Raw genomic sequence first — 15350 nt, 5'->3', positions numbered from 1 at the left:
GGGTTGCCCGAACACAAGCACTACAATACTTCCGTAGTCCATCTGATAACCGAGGCAGCTATAAGTGACTAACAGGGAGGTAGTGTGGACATGCTGGACAAAAGGATGAGTCACATCTTGTGGTTGCAGGGGTTGGGGTGGGATGATACAAGATGTCATCATGCTACTCAGAACAGTGCACAATGGAAAACTTATGTACTGTTTATTTCTGGAATTTTTTTTTTTTTTTTAAATATTTTTGGCCTGCGGTTGACTGCGGGTAACTGAAACCACAGAAAGCAAAACTATGAATAAGGGGGTACTACTGTATGTACACATTTCTAGAACTCTCTGTCTAGTATCTTGAAATTTCAATCTAAGTTCAGGTTTAAACTTGATCATAGGTTTCTTATGGATGAAGTGCATTGATTTTGCTTTTGAGTAAAAATGATTTGTAGTGAGTGCATGACATCCTGTGGCAGGTTAAAGATATTTTGAGAGTAATAAGACTGTAGTTCCACCCTTTCAAGGATAGAGAAGTAACTATGCAGAAGTAAATGTAGACATTTGAGAAAGGGGAGGCTAGTGCTAATCAAGGAATATAAACAGCAGCTTGTTTTGGAAAGAGCCTGAGATTGATTTCTCCCCAGTCACATAGAGGCAATTGGCCTGCAATTTTCACACTGTACTTGGTTTGAATTGTTGGGGAAAAATAAAGTTGTTTATTGATTAGCATTTGAAAAACCAATTAGTATTTTGTTTGCTTGGAAGACAAAATAAGAGTGTGATGTCAGAACCAAATATAAGTGTTTCCAGGGCTAACAAGCACCCTGGAATTAAAAAGCTGGCCTTGAAATTCATAAGAAACAATGAATGGGGACTTGATTTTGGCCAGAACCCCAGAGTCTGAGTCCATACTTTGGGGACCAAGGTTGCTGCTTTCTCACCACGTGGCTCTATAGTGGATACACTATATATATTTCTTTGGGAAATATAACACTTTTTTGTTTGTTTTTTATTACATGCTTTTTTATACCATCTTTTCTCTCCTAATGTTTTTCCATGTAGAATAATAGCAAGAAAGTTACCATGAACATGGAAAAAAATCTGCAAATCAGCAACTTTTAATATATAACACATGAACATTAGTTCTTAGGGATTAACACAAAGGTATATGAAGGATAGTTTGTAAGGGCAAGTGAATTTGAGAAATACTGGATTATACTTAATAGAGAGCTCTCTAATACAGGACCTAGAAGAGCTCTTAATATGCTAATGTAAATGGTACTCTGAAAAAGATGAGAACTTAGAAGAACTAGTTGCCTCTTTATTTTTTCCTTCTTTTTTCTGTCTTATTTGTCTGCCCATCCATCTATCCATCCATCAGTCCAACATGCTTCCTTCATTCAACGTGCAAGACCCTGGGAAAGAAGCTGAGATGACTCATTGGGGTTAGAAAAGAGAACCTAAGTTTACATGTAAAAAAAACTTGGCCTAATCTTGGAGATTTTTCAGGACTTCTAATTTGGTGGATTTGTCTGCTTATGTAGAACTTCTGTTTCCCAAGAATATTAGCTTTTTATTTTTCTTTCTTGTTTAGATTAGATTTACCTTCTCTTGAAAATACTTTTGAGAGTGAAACTTAGAGGAAGTTGAGTGGGACTATGAGAGAGGAGCAAAGGGGTTGGCTCTAGTCTCAGTGGTGGTTCAGTCAGCATTTTGAGTGACGAGTGAATTTGAGAGGTCCTGGGGTGCGGAGCTGACTACAACATAGCCCTTGTAAGTAATAGAGCTGGGGGACTGCCTGGTAGTCAGCTAGCTCAGCTCAATAGGAAAGGGAAAGTAAGCCAGAGAGAGACCCAGGGTATAAGCTCTCAACTTATGCTATTTATTTGAGCTTGTCATGTAGGGGCACAAAGGTGGGGACCCCTTGCTTTGTCTAGGTGAGCAAGAACTACATGTAAGGATGATATAGTAGTGAATTCTCAGATCTAGCAGAAAACTCAGCTCTCAGCTAGCAAAGGACATGCACATTGACTCTTGAAATGGAATGTTTTCAAGCTGAGAGTTTAGAAGTAATAAACCTACAAATCAGGAAGGACCAGGGGCTTACATATTGGGAAACATATGAAACTTCACTGTTATGTACTTAAAAAAATCAGTAAGTAGGGGTCTTTCCAACTAAAATCCAAAATCTAAACAAAGGCAGGAATATCAGTCGTCCAACTTAGGCATTAAAACAAAACTCCTCCATGTCCACTATAAGTTAGGATACTCCTCTCTGCCTCAACAGGGAGAATGGTGGGACCCATCATGGACCAAGATCATCTTCCCTTCTAGAAACAACATATTTTCTCTACAATCCATTTTATTTTGTCATTACACTTTTTATTAGGTTACTAAATGAGCTGTAAATTATTAATCAAATTAGATCTCTTGGAAGCGTTTGATTCTTGCTGAGTTAATATTTCTGTGTGTCTTTCTGAAATGGGGCAGAAATACCTCTTCTGAGACACAATGCATATCCAAAGAAAAGACAGCTCCGAAGGTTTCTAAATAAGGAATCTTTGGATCCAGGATTTGGAGCTTGTAGATAGCACTATGCCTGTGATGTCTCTGGGGTTTTAATGTGTTTTGGTCCCTAATACCCCTTAAAGCATCTTGAAATGGGCTTACTTGGTGCTTTTACAGTGTTTCCAGAAAACTTTCCTGGGTTCTCCACAAATCTCTGCTGGCCGAATCTGTAATTCTGCCCTCTCATCTTCAGTCATTTAGTTGAAGGCTTTGGTGCCAGTGAAAAATTCATGTGTGCCTTGGCTTTCGTAAAAAATCATTTTACCAGTCATTTATACTGTAGTGTAAAAGTGCTTCAGAACAGTTCTCCACATAGTAAACCCTCAATTTAAAAGTATATTTTGAATTGTGCCAGGCGCCTCATTAGCCACCCAAACCAAAGAGATGAGCACCTGGCCTCATAGAACTTTTCTATGTTGAGGGCTCTAACAATCTTTTAAAACAGGGGTTAGCAAGCTAGAGCCTCCACATCAAATCCAGAGTTCTGCCTGTTTTTGTAAATAAAGTTTTATCAGAAAATAGCTACGGACATTCATTTACATATTTTTCATGTCTGTTTTTGCACTTCAACAGCAGAGTTACGCTGTTGTAGCAAAAATCATATAGCCTGCAAAGCCTAATATATGTATAGAATATTTAACTTCATAGAAAAAGCTTGCCAACTCCTATTTTAAAATTCCAGGCACTAGAGCTCCAGGCCTACGTATTTTAAATTAGTAGATCCACAGCTGTGTACCTGTGCATATGCAGAAGCCTTATATATGCAGACCTTTGCTGCGCCACATTCCCCATGAAGGGGTTCTTTTAATCCTACATATATCTTTGATTTTTCCTTAAGCAGTTTCTCTCTCTCACCATCTCCTTTCTATGTATGCTCCAGCAACCACAGTTGTCTGTCCTCAGCAATTCTTCTTTGGCATTTCATCTCCTAACTTCTTCCACCTTCCTGGCATTAACTATTCTTTGACTATACCTCACAAATCTACATTTTCAGCCCTCACCCTTCTACATTCCCTCCTGATGTTTTCAGTTTCCTGGATCATTCAAACTTAGTATATCTGAAATCAAAGTTATCATCATTTCACCCAAGCCAACTCACCCTCCAGACTTTCCAATTTTCTGGTATTGGTAACATCAGTCTCCCACTTTGAGATCTTAGTCATTAATAATAATTATCATATTTGCTTCAAATTTTACCTCTTGGTCCTGAAAAACAAATCTAGCTAAAATCAGGACCTAAGAACAAATAATGAAGGGCAAGTCTTACCTGATTTATAGACCTTTATCCTACAGACGAAACAAGGAGAGAAGGAAATTAACTGTGACCAAGCACCCACATGAGCTGGGTACTGTGCCAGCCACTTTTTCTATATAATGTACATAACACTCCCAATAATGCCATGAGTTTTTAATCCTCATTTTATACATGAGAAAGCTGAGTCTCATGCATTAAATAACCTTGCTAAATGTCACAGCTAGTGTATATTGTGGCACAGATATTTTTTTCTTCAGTTTCTAAGTTTTATATTATTTCCCATCTTCTTGTGACATAATAAACCCAGCTTCCATTGCTGAAAAATAGTTTGAGATTTAATTGAATTGATTGCTGAGTCTTCTATGTTAAAATATGTATCAGTCAGAACTGACTAATATATTCAATTAACACTTACAGTAGTTTTAAATATTCGTTTCTCTCTTGCTCCCCATTAAAAATGATCATGATAAGACACAGAAACGTTTAGTCGTTTGGTTAACATCACTGAGCTGGTAGGTGTTGAAATCAGAATTCTAATCCAGGTCTCTTACCCCCGATTCTATGCTCTGGTCCCTGCACTTTCTGCTTCCAGTTAGAATAATGAAGCTTCTAGATAGTAAGTGACTATGCAAGGCCCTTTGAGGGTAGGTCTGTTCCAGGACCTGGTGTTCATCCTCCTAATGTCAGTCTGGTGCAGGAGAAAGAATGAACCGTAAACCTGTCTTACTCCTTTGACATATGTCCCTTCTGAATGTTTGCAATTGGAGAGAAACTGAATGCATCTGTTTCAGGTTGTAAATTCCTGAGGATATTTTTATTTTTAGCTTTGCTACATTTCATAAAAGACCAGTCAATAAAAAGGAGGAAAGAAAGAAAGGATATCTAACTTAACTTCTTTTTTTTGTTCTTGGTTCTAAGCAGCAAAAGTGAGTCGACACTGGCAGCTGATTACGCCATCTTCCGGGTCTCTTTCTTAATGCATAGAAAGAGAATCGGTGTCCTCATGCTTTTTCTCATAGGCTGTTAGCTGCCTGTGGGACAGCCCCAGCACGCAAGTACTCAGGAAGTGATGCTTGCCTTCCTTTACTTTAGGGGCCTGCACTTTGCCTGCCACATGACCTTCAGGCTTCTTTGCATGGCATTCATATAGTCTGCCCCAAATCCTTTTCCACCTCAGCTCTGACTTGTTCCAGCTCATGCTTTGTACCTTTCATTCTCTGGCTTTGTTTATGTCCTTTGCAGATACTTCCACATGGCTAAGCAGTATTATCTTTCGAGGTCTTGTTCAATTATCAATCCTTCACCCCCTATCCCAATAAAACTTTCCCCGTAAAGTTTTGTTTTGTTTGAGTGCTTCGTTTTGAGAGATGTGGAAAGACGAGCAGCAGGGGTTAGAAGTAGGTGTACAAAGAATACATTGACAAAATAATCTCATCTCTGAATCATCTAGTTCTTGATAAATATTTTTATGGTGAGTGGTTAAGTCAGCTTAGGTTTAGAATATAAAATGAAATATGGATTATTTCTAGTTTATATAACCTAGCCTTAAGAATTTTTTGATATCTAATATTTATCAACCTTTTTTGATTAGGTAAGATTATATATTTGACTCAACAATGATAAACCTTTGAGTAGATCAGAAAAATTAAGATGCTGAGAAAATGAAGGAGAAAAACAAATCTCTATTCTGATGTAAGAACAATCTTGAAGAGGAAGAATCAATGTCTTATCTATCTAGAAGATAAATCTGGCTTTGTTTGTTTTTCTCCACTTTATTTTTATATGACATTGAGTTAAATATACAGTTTGATTCATATCCATGAATGTGATGAAAACAATTAAAAAGTATTGCCTTTAATTCTTCCTGTTAAATGTTTCTATGGGATAGGACATCTAATACTGAAGATATCTACAGAAATGAAAGTGTATAATGCTGAATCACTTTGTAATATCATTAATCTTTTCCTATTCTCTGTTAGTATTTCTAATTTCTTAAAGGGGTAAGATTCTGATTGATGCTAATTCATTTTAACACTTTTAACACTGTTGAATCTCCCTTTTTAGCCAAGAAGGCATGCCTCAAGCTCCAACTGTTTACTAGGCAAGTGTTTAACTAGAAATTATTAAAGCTGATTCATTTTCATTTTGTTTATTTTTATAATTATCTACTTGTCACCATTAGTGCTGACTTTTCTCTGGTAATAGTTTATAACATTTCCTTTTGAAAATATTGCATCAATATCACCTCAGAAAATTTGTGAAGTGATATAAAGAAAAAATATTTATTTAAAATGTTGTTGCTTAATCGATGTGCTGAAAATCAACTAGTGGTTCACAAATAAAGTTTGAGAAACATGTCTAGTACGTGTAGGGATAACTCAGTGATTCATTTTCCCCAACAGTGCACTTGAAACATTCCCTTCCTTGGACCTCATAGAGCACATATCACATATGCATATATAAAGTCTTCTATATTAATAATATAACAAGCATATGTGTGTGTGCATGCTCATTGATGACAGAAATTGTCTTTTACTCACTATGTTTCAACTGTTCAGGGTCCAACAGTCACCACAGTGTGCCCTCATATGCTGAACTAAGCATTGTAATGCCTAATCTCCCTCCTCCACAGTCCTGCTTCATTGCTTCTCAATGCCATGCCCTCAGGCAGTCCTTAGATAAGAACACTGAAAGCTTTCTGAGTATTAAGGTCTATGTAGATTGGAGTTCTAAGTCTACTTGACCCTGGGAAACATGAAGAATAGATATGCTGTTTGAGAGAGAGAGTTGGGTCCAGTTCAATCCAATTGATGATTGTTGAGAACAGACCAGAGAATTACAGTTTCTTATAATAATTGAGAGTATATATTCATAAAATAAAGTCTACCCTTAAAATGAGATGCTGTGTGGTACTAGGATGGGATGCGGATGCTCATGAAGTATACACATCTCCAAAGATGTAAGTGACTAGTTAATTTATTTGCTGGCATATTTGCTTTATATTAGGATCGCATCTCTAGGGTCTTAAATATATGTGTATTTACAGGCATACCTCATTTTGTCGTGCTTTGCTTTGTTGTACTTCACAGGGGCTAATTTTTTACAAATGGAAGACATGACACTTTTAATTCATGACAACCAACAAAATAGTTGTTTATTGTGATGCAAAACTCACTTTATTGTGATACTTAACTTTATCGTGGTAGTCTGGAACCAACCCACAATAACTCTGAGATATACCTGTATGTATGTATCTGTGTGTGTGTGCGCGTGCACGTGTATGTATATATATGTATACATATATATATATATATTTTTTTTGAGTGAGCTTACTAATCAATATCAGATCTCAGAGTGGCAAACCAGGATCGAGGACTCAGAATCAAAATTAGATGAATATCAAATTTCATGATGATCCAGTTTATCTTTCATATTGAAAGGTAGAAAATTAAAGGCTCAAGAAGGTGAAAAGAGACATCCAAGATCACACAACTGGTTGTTAGTAGTAGTAGAGGCAGAACTTGAAGTCAGGACTCTCTACTCCCAACATGGCATACTTTCTATAGTCCTTAAATTGTCTCTCATTACACAGATCATTATTTATGTTTTCAATTTACTTTCATCTTACAACATATAATCTATTACTCTGCCACTCAAAGTGTGGTCTTCAGAACCAGCAGAATCAGCCTCACTCAGGATGTTAGACATGGTAAATACTAAGCCCCCTCCCAGACCTTCTCAAACAGAATCTCTCTTGTAACAACATCTCTAGGTGATTTATATCACAATAAAGTTGAAAAGTTTTTTTTAACTCCCTCCTATAATTCAGAAGAGTGTTCTGAACTGAATGAAGAAGTTGGACAGTCTTTTAGCTCAGCGACTCTCAAACTATATTATAAACTAGAGTAACTTTTGAATCTAGATTTGTGAGCATTATACCCAAAGATTCTATTTCAGGAAGCCTGTTATGAACACCAGAAGGAATTATTATAAGGTGTGCAATGTTCTGATGCAAGTGATCTTTGAAAAACTTTGTTTTAGCTTCTTCTTAGTTGAGTGTTTATAAATAATTATCATTTTCCATAAAATGAGTGCCCAGAATATGTTTATAGTGCAATTGTCAGTATTAGAATAGATTGCTAAGACTCTGGGCTGGATGTGTAAAACAATCAGATTAATAAAACATGGTATGTAAAGTATTCTGAATAATTTTGCTGGTACTGTATCATTGAACTTATTCAAAGAAGTCCAGATAGCCTCTCTTTCCCCAATTCTTCTTTATCTCATAGACATACCCTATGATAAACTTATTTAACTTTTACAGCATGAGTTTTGTATTAGAATTCTTGTTTGTGGTCTATCTAAACCCAGTTGAAAATAATTTAAGCAAATGAGAATGTATTGGCTTATATTACCAAAGAGTCAGGAAATATTTAGTTTAAGGTAAGGCTGGATCCAGCCATTTGAAGAGATGCTCAGGGTTCTCATCTATCAAGTCACTCTCATCTCTTCTAATCTACATTGATTTCTGTCCCTTTGTTCTGCAAATGGGGAAAGGGCTATAGATAAACACTAGTTCACAGTCTCTAGTCTTCTTTATCACCGAACCAAAACATATATCCTGGAGAACGGTTCTGATCCTTGGATCACATGCCCATTTCTTTATTTCTGCGGCCATAAAAGATAGGTATTAATATGGCTCACACCATACCACCTGTGGCTAATACTGTGTTAGGAAGCCCCAACCAGAATTATATGTTTTCAGAGCTGAAGGAATTACTAGACATGAAAATAATAGATTTCATCAAAATTTAAAATAGCATCAGTGGTTTGGAAACAACATAGGTAATATTGGTAGAGGAATCAGGTAAGAAATACACACACACACACACACACACACACACACACACACACATCCCCCTGGAATGGAATATTCTACAGACACTAGAAGTAGTAGACATGAAGACTGCGTGATAAAATATTTTTTAAAACAAGTTCGATATTATGTAAAATAAGAAAAGCACATCTCAAAATTTTGCTTTCACCGTGGTGTTGACATGATAGATATGTTTATACATATCACAGGAGACCACAGGAGAACACAGGGAAACAAAAGCAATCCAGCACTGAGGTAGTGAGATTCAAAGCACCAGTTTCTTTTCTTTCTTCCTGTGTTGTCATTGCCCTTTTCTTCCCTCTTTATTTTAAATGTCATATTCTAAATTAATTATCTATAAAATAAAACATCACCATCTTATATTTTTTCTGCATGGTGCTTTCTAGGCCTGTTTTTTTTTTAACCTGAGAAATTATTTGGTGCTTCCTCTAGTGAACCTCTGATATTTTTGCCTGCCTAGCATTTGTTTCTCCTCCTTATCTTTCTTGTTCTATGTGTGAGTTCCTTTTCTACAATAATTCCCTGAGGACAGCTGGCCTAACTGTTGTCCAGCAATGGGTGTATGACTCAGCCCCAGCCAATCAGTGTTTGGTTCAGGGTTTATCATGCGACTTGAGTGAGTTTGGTAAGATTTAATTTCAGGAGTTTTTCTGGAACAATCGAGAAAGAGAAACTCCATTTTTTTTTTTTTCAAGAATTTCTACCTGGTAGATATATAAGCCAGGAGCAGGCAGTGATCATTTTACTTCAGATTGAAGGCAGAGGCAGAGATGAGAGGTGGATTTTAATTATACTCATTTAATCTCTAGATTCAATCATGCTTAAAGTTGGTACACTCTTGGACTTCCTTAAAATTAAGATTTATAATTTGACATGATTATAGATCAACTTGCAGTTGTAGGAAATACTACAGTAATTTGTATAACATTGACCCAGTTTCCACCAAAGATAATATCTTATAAAACTATAGTAGAAAATCACAACCAGGATATTGGCATTAATACAGTTGGGATATAGAACAGTCCCACCACAAGGATCCCTTGTGTTGCCCTTTTATAGCCATGGCCACCTCTTCTCCCACTCATCCCTGATCCTGGCAACCAGTTCTCTATTCATTTCTTTTATTTTGTCATTTAAAAATGTTATATAAGTGGAATCATACAGTATATAACTTTGTCGAGACTGGCTCTTTTTCACTCAGCATAATTTCTTGAAAATTCATCCACCTTGTTGTGCATATCTGTAGCTTGTTCCTTTTTGTTGCTGAATATTATCTCATTGTGTGGATATGACATAGTTTGCTTAAACAGGCACCCATTGAAGGTAATGTAGATAATTTTCAGTTCAGGGCTATTATAAATAAAGCTGCTGGACAAATTAGTATATGGGTTTCTGTGTGAATATGTTTTTATTTATCTGGGTTAAACACCAAGAGTTTGTTTCCTGGATGGTATAATAACTGTACATTTGTTTTTTCTTTGCTTTTTTTTTTAACTTTTTTTTTTAATTGCCATGCTATTTTCCAGAGTGCTTGTTTAATTTTACATTCCTATTAGCTTGAGTACTTTTTAGTTTTTACTTATGCTAGTTGGAGCAGAATTTCTTTACTTGCCTTTTCCCCACAGTCCATCATTGAACATAATTATTATGCTTTGTATCACTTAGCTCTTGCCACAATAATACTTTATAACAAACCAAGCCTAAATTGAGTATCATGCAAAAAAAAAAAAAAACCCATTATTTTCATGGGTCTCTAAGTTGACTGTAAATTTTCTGATCTAAGCTGGATGTATCTGAGTAGACTCTGATGGATTGGCTGAGCAGTGTGGGTTGGGCTAGAATTGCTCCATGTGTTATTCCTGAGCATCAGTCTTAGGGACATTTAGTACAAATCAAAATATCTTCTTAAGTCTTCTTGTGCCTCTGCTATTACCCAGCCCCACTGCACATATCAAATTTCTGCTTGAATCACATCTGTTTATATCCCATTGACCTAAGCAAGTCATATAACCAAGTCCAAAGTCAAGGGCAGGGAATATATTCCCTTTCTTGTGGAAGAAACCTCAAGTTGTATGGTAAAGGGTAAAGTATAAAACAATAACCAAATTATTTTCTACCATCTTCTCATCCAAAAACATTTTTTTTGGTCTCATGTAATTTCTAGTGCCCATATCGGCATTGCTTTATGGATCTTGCCCTAATAACTGTGTCTTCTAGGACTATAGTAAATTATAGTAAGAAATCATGCTCCTTTTTTCTTACAATGTTTTTAATCCAAGCAAATACATAAGAGAATAGTCCTACCTGAAAGAGTCAGAAATTCTCATTACTTCTAAGCATATTCTGTAATATAAACTTTGTCTTCCTTACTGCCGTCTTCCTTCCTCCATTACAATGACTAAAGCTTGTAGGTTTTCAGATTTGTATTCCTATGACTGGCATCTTCTAAGATGAGAGTGTGTGACATTATAGCAACTATTCTCAATATCAGATATGAATTCTAAGTTCAAATCCTAAGTTATATTTCTTAATAGCCATGAGCATTAGTTTCCTCATGAGTAAAACAGAAACAATAATCCTTACATAACAGTATATATGGATTTTAAAGATGTTGCAACCAGTTAAGTGTTTTATGTTTGCTATTAATGCTACTTATTACATTTTAGAAATGTCTTCTCTTAGAAATGTGGCTTGGGTGGGCTTGGATTCATAGTTCTCTTGATCTATCTTCTGACTGCCACTAAAGGAAAGAGATAAGGAAGGACCCATAATCGAATAAAGAAATTATCTATGTCCATGATCGCACAGGCCTTTACAATTTGCGTTGCTACATTTTATAAAATAAGCTAATTTAATTTGATAGGTATGGATAGAATTACTATAGTTTTGTTTATCACCTCTAATACATTTTGACCAAAATACCCACATTGAACTTGAAGATGAGGAGTCTGTGAATGGACATGAATGAGTGGTGGTTTTGCTGGTTGGTGGGATAATCCCTTCGAACTTGATAGTTTTGTGAAATATGGTTCTTTGTCCTTTATGATAATTGGCAGTTTGTTTCATACTGGTAAATAGGGCTACCACCTTCGGAGAATACTTCTTTAACCCCTAAGCAGAAGCCTATTATGTATCATGAAATTGAGGTCCTAGTTTCAATTCATCTCACAAGGCCACTGGTGGTCTTGGAGTTAGTTGTTCAGCCTCACAGTGTTTGTTTCTCTGCTGTGAAAACGACAGGATGAAGTTTCATGGCTCATGGATCTCTTCCAGCTTTAATACTCTATGAATATGCACTGATTTCCCTGGAGCTGTGAAACATATGGTGCATGTTCAGGGGTTTGTTATAGCGTGGTAGCTGACTTTTCCACAATGGGGTCTCAGAGGGTCAGTGTTCATGTTTCACAGTGTTAGTAGATCATGAGGGTACAAACCAATCCTAGTGAATGAACATCGGGCTTCAGCTTGCTTGCAATTTACTCTGATTTCTAAATTCTTATCCAACCTGACCCAGTTATTCAAAACTAGCCTGATCATCATCCAATTTTGCTCATTTTGATTTGCAACATTCAGTCTATTTTATTGTATCTAGGAAACATCACTTTGCCTCACTATTCAGGACTACTGAATACTTTTAAATTCCAGTTTTGTTCCTTAAGCCAAGACATAAGAAAATAATAAAGGGCCAGATTTTTGTTTGTTTTGTTTTAATTTTCAATCTATTATGGACCTATACTTATTAAATCAAGCATTTGGTAGTTATGGCAGTTCTGAGTTGCTATAAATCTTTTTACATGCTTGCTCTTAATTTTGTACATTTTCTGTTTGTGTATATGCTGGATCTATGCCTGGATTCTCTAATTCTGTTCTGCTGGTCTATTTGTCTATCTCTGTGTTGATAGTAGACTGTCTTAGTTACTGTGGTTTTATAATGAGGCTTATTATCAGCTAAGATGATCCCCTTCTCTAAGCCAGCCTTCCTTTTCAAGAGTAAAAAGGTTGTTCTTGGCCTTTTGTTCTTCCATGTAAATTGTAGAACCAGCATGTCAAATTCTACAGAGAACCCTGATATGATTTTCAGTAGAATTTAATTTAATTTACTTATCAATTCTGAACTCTCCTATAATGTGCCTTCTTATCCATGAGCGTAATTTATTTTGCTAGTTTTTAAACTTTGAATAAAATTTTATAATCTTCTCCAAAATGATTCTTGCATATATTTTTATGTTTATTCCTAAGCTGTTTATACAATTTTATTGCTATTATAAATGATATCCTTATAAAAGGTGTATAAAAATATAAAGTACACTTTTTTGACATTTCATGGCTATTATTTAAAGATACAATTGATTTTCTTGTATTAATTTCACATCTAGCTATCCTGCTAACCTTGCTCTTTAAATAATTATTTTATAATTCTTTTTGTTTACCATATAGTCATAATTTGTGAATAAAATCTAGTTCTTTTCAATCTTTATAGCTTTTATTTATTTTCTGATCTTATTTCAAGTATCTTAAGAAACTTTATTAGTTTCCTACAGGTGCCATAACAAATTACCACTCTCTGAGTTGCTTAAAACACATACATTTATTTTCTCATAGTCAGGAGTCTATAAATTCATGAGTATAGGTAGGGTCCCTCTGAAGACTCTAAGGAACAATTCTTCCATGCCTCTTCCAGCCTCTAGAGGGCCCAACATTTCTTGACTTGTGGTAACATTACTAGAATCTTTGCCTCTGTCTTCACTTGGTGTCCTCTGTGTGTCTTTCTGTGTTCTCTCCTCTTTTATAAGGAGACCGACCAGTCTTTGGAGTTAGGGGACACTTCGCTTCTTCTGTGAAGACCTTCTTTTCAAATAAAGTCACATTCTGAGGTTCATGAAAATGAATTTTAGGGAATACTATTCAACCCAGTACCAAGACCTTCAATAGAATAAAGTGGAAGAGGTAGTAGTGGGCATTCTTATCATAGTTCTAATGTTTAAGAGAATGCTTTTAATATTTCACAGTTATCATAGATTGTGGGTTCTGAAAGACATGATTTTTCACATTTTAACAACTCTGAAAGAGTCATAAGACTTAAAATCAGTGTTGCCATAGTTTAATTGGTAACATTTTTTTTCTTTTTTAGTAGTGCATCTTATAATAAATGGTACCTTAAAACCAGACCTTTGATGGTGAACATACTGTAGTGTCAAATTATAATATTGTACACTTGAAACTTACATAATATTTTTACTTCAATTGAGAAAAACATGGTGCCTTAGATTTAATAGAACAAAATTAAAGTTTTACTGTAGATTTACTTCTGTTGTTAACTTTTAGCAGATTAAATTGTTTTCTTCTATTTTTAGTGTAATGAGTTTTTTTTCCCTTTTGTCATGAAATGGTTGTTGAGTTTTATGGAATGCTTTTTTTTCTTTTATTGAGCTAATTATGTGATTCTTCTTTACTTTGTTAATAGGGTAAATTTCATTAACAGATATTTTAAGTTTAAACTCATTTTGCATTTTTCTAACCATCTCCACTTGGTTGTAATATATTACATTTTTATAGGCATTGTCGACTTCATTTTTGCCATTTAAAAATTTTTTACATGTTTATGGATGAGATTTGTCTGTAATCTTCCTTTATATATTTTTTCAGAGCAGGTTTTATAATCAAGATTATGCTTGATCATGGTGTATGACCCTTTTAATCTGCTGTCAAATTTAGTTTGCTATTTTGTTAGGAATTTTTGCTTTCATGTTCATCAGAGATGTAGACTTGTAGTTTTCCTGTAGCTTCGTCAGGCTTCGGTTTGAGGGTAATACTGGCCTCATAAAATGAGTTTAGAAGTGTACCTTCTTTTACTTTTGGAAACATTTAATAAGGATTGATATTAACTCTTTTTTGTATGTTTGGTAGAATTCACCTGTGAAGCCATCTTATCCTTGGAGGGTTTTTTTTTGGGGGGGGGGGGAGGCTGGGAAGTTTTTTTGTTTTTTGTTTTTTGTTTTTAATTACTGATTTAATCTCCTTATTGTTGTTGTCTCCTCAGACTTTCTACTTCATCTTGATTCAGTATTGATAGGTTGCATGTTTCTAGGAATTTATTCATTTCTTCTGGGTTATCCAATTTGTTCGTGTATAATGTATAATTTTTAAAATTTCCATGGCATTAGTTACAATGTCTCCAATTTCATTTCCAATTGCAAATCAGAACCACACTGAGCTAGCACTTCACACATATTAGGATGACTATTATCAAAAAAAAAAAAAATAGGTAACAAGTTTTGGCAAGGATGTGGAAAAAAGAGAACCTTTGTACATTGTGAATGGAGATGCAAATTGGTGAAGGCCGGATGGAAAAGAGTATGAAGATTCCTCAAAGAATTAAAATAGAACTAATCTATGATTCAGCAATTCTACTTTCGCATATATCCAAAGGACTTGAATTCAAGATCTTGAAGAAATATCTGCACTCCCATGTTCATTGCACTATTATTTAAAATAGCCCAGACATGAAAGCAACCTAACTGTCCATCAGTGGATAAATGGATAAAGAAAATGTGTTACACACACACACACACACACACACACACACACAGGGGGCCAGACAGAGAGAGAGAGAGAGAGAGAGAGAGAGAGAGAGAGAGAGAGAGA

The sequence above is a fragment of the Rousettus aegyptiacus genome, unplaced genomic scaffold (assembly GCF_014176215.1).
Source record: "Rousettus aegyptiacus isolate mRouAeg1 unplaced genomic scaffold, mRouAeg1.p scaffold_m13_p_4, whole genome shotgun sequence".
Taxonomy (NCBI): Eukaryota; Metazoa; Chordata; class Mammalia; order Chiroptera; family Pteropodidae; genus Rousettus; species Rousettus aegyptiacus.
The sequence above is the reverse complement of the archived record's forward strand: the minus strand, read 5'-3'. Positions refer to the sequence as shown.